We start from the raw sequence: 2,500 nt of genomic DNA, 5'->3' as shown, positions 1-2,500 counted from the left end.
CGAAGGGCGAAGTCCTTTGGAAGGACAAACAACCGTGACCGGCGCTGCCTCATGGTTGTGGCCCTGGACGTCCGTAACGCGTTCAACACGGCTAGCTGGCAGAGCATCGCCGAGGCGCTCCAGGCGAAGGGAGTCCCCGTGCAGTTGTGCCGCATACTGCAGGACTACTTCGCCGACAGGGAGCTTACGTACGACACGGCGGACGGGCCGGTTACCCGCCGAGTATCGGCAGGTGTTCCACAGGGGTCCATATTGGGCCCCACACTGTGGAACATAATGTACGACGGTGTGCTAGCCGTAGAGCTCCCTGAGGGCGCCTCCATCGTGGGATTCGCCGATGATCTTGCGATCCTGGCAGCGGGGACAACTCCTGAACACGCAGCAGCGATTGCGGAGGAAGCGGTGGCAGCGGTCAACAGCTGGATGGTGCGGCACAAACTCTCCCTGGCGCCGGAGAAGACGGAGCTGCTGATGGTGTCGAGCAAGCGAAGCGGATACAAAAACATCCCTGTGAACATCTGTGGAGTGGAAGTGCGCTCGAAGCGGTCGATCCGCCACTTGGGGGTCATGCTACACGACCACCTGTCGTGGCGCCCACACGTCGAGATGGTCGCGGACAAGGCCCTCCGTGTGGTGCGAGCATTGCGTGTCGTCATGCGCAACCACAGCGGCCCCCAAGTGAGCAAGCGGAAGCTGCTCGCCGCAGTGGCCGCGTCCATTATCCGCTATGGCGCACCCGTCTGGGCGGAAGCCTCGGACCTACAGTGGTGCAGGCGGATATTGGATCGCGTGCAGCGCCCCCTGGCCCAGGGCATCACGAGCGCCTTCCACTCCACGAGCTGCGAGGTAGCGGTGGTTTTAGCCGGAGAACTGCCATACCACCTCCTGGTGAAGGAAGACGCCCGCTGCTACAACCGACTGCAGTTAAGCCCGGACAGCAGTCGAGAGGCGATTCGCCAGGAGGAAAAGGAGTCATCGCTGCAGCTGTGGCAGCAACAGTGGGACGACGAGGCGGCGAATAACACCAGCCGCTACTTACGTTGGGCCCACCGACAAGTGCCAGACGTGCGCCTGTGGACGGGGCGGAAACACGGAGAGGTAGATTTCTACCTCTCGCAGGTTCTCAGTGGACATGCCTTCGTCCACGAGTTCCTGCACGTGTTCGGGTTCGCTCCATCCCCGGACTGTCCCAGGTGCGCAGGGTCGGTCGAGTCGGTGGCCCACGTACTGTTCCAGTGTCCCCGCTTCGCGGATGTTCGCGCGGAGTTGCTGCACGGCGTCGACGAGGACAACCTCGGCAGCCGCCTGTTGGAGAGTGCGGAGTGGTGGGACCGCATCCAGCAAGCGGCTCGGCAGATCCTCTCCGTTCTGCAGGAGGACTGGCGGGAGGAGCAGCAAAACTTGGCAGCCGCCGAGGCTGCTCAGCCAGTTCCTGCATCCAGCCCGCCCGAGGACATGGCGGAGGCAGAGCGGAGACGGCTGATGCGACGCCGAGAGGTGCGCAACCGCAGCGCCCGGCGGATGCGGCAGCGGCGTCGGCAGGAGCGGCTCGGCGTGGACGAGGTCGTCCCGGCTATCTTGGCACGCGCAGCGGCCAATGACGACGCGGCCGACGACGTAGTGGAGCCGACAGGGGAGGTCGAGGAGGAGGAGGTCAGCCCTCCAGAGCCGCCAATCCCCCCGCGCAGCCGGGGATTGCCTCCCTCCCCACGCACGATGGAGATGCGGCGACTGCGGCGTAACTTTATGCAGCTCCAATACCGGGAAAGGCGTCGGGCCGGAGTGCTAGGAGCTGTTCCGCAGGGTCGCCAACGACGTGGGCGACTACCACCATCTGCAGCGGAAGTGGAGCGGCGTCGCATTAACCGGCGGCAGAGAGAGAGGCAGCGGCGGCTGGAGCAACGGCAAGCGGAGGTCGAGGCTCAGCCTCCCCCGTGGGACGAGCTGCCGAGCTCCCAGCTTGCCGAACGAAGAAGCAGCCTCACGGATGACGAGCGAGCTGCCGTAACATCGGCGATCGTGTCCGCGCGCTGACGCAGCTCTGTGATGATACGGTGAAACCTGCAAGGATTAGGACAAGGACAACGGTTACCGGAACATATTTAATGTTAAAAAGGCGGCAACGAAAACCTTTCACGAAAGGAAAAATAGTGAAAAAAAAAAAAAAAGTTTTTTGAATTCAAATAAATAAAGAGAAAGGCCCAAACGGGCGGAATTCCCGGCGGGGGGAAATCCGTTAGTGGTAACCCCCCGCCGGTAGGAGCGGGGTTCTTTCGGGAAACAATGGTCCTCAATAAAGAACTCTTGAAGAGAAAAAAAAAAAAAAAAAAAAGAAGTGGAGCTTGCGGCTTAATTTGACTCAACACGGGAAAACTTACCAGGTCCGAACTTATTGAGGTAAGACAGATTGATAGCTCTTTCTCAAACTTAAGGGTAGTGGTGCATGGCCGTTCTTAGTTCGTGGAATGATTTGTCTGGTTAATTCCGATAACGAACGCGA

This window comes from Anopheles gambiae (assembly GCF_943734735.2).
Source record: "Anopheles gambiae chromosome X unlocalized genomic scaffold, idAnoGambNW_F1_1 X_unloc_43, whole genome shotgun sequence".
NCBI lineage: Eukaryota > Metazoa > Arthropoda > Insecta > Diptera > Culicidae > Anopheles > Anopheles gambiae.
This window is presented reverse-complemented; position numbering follows the sequence as displayed.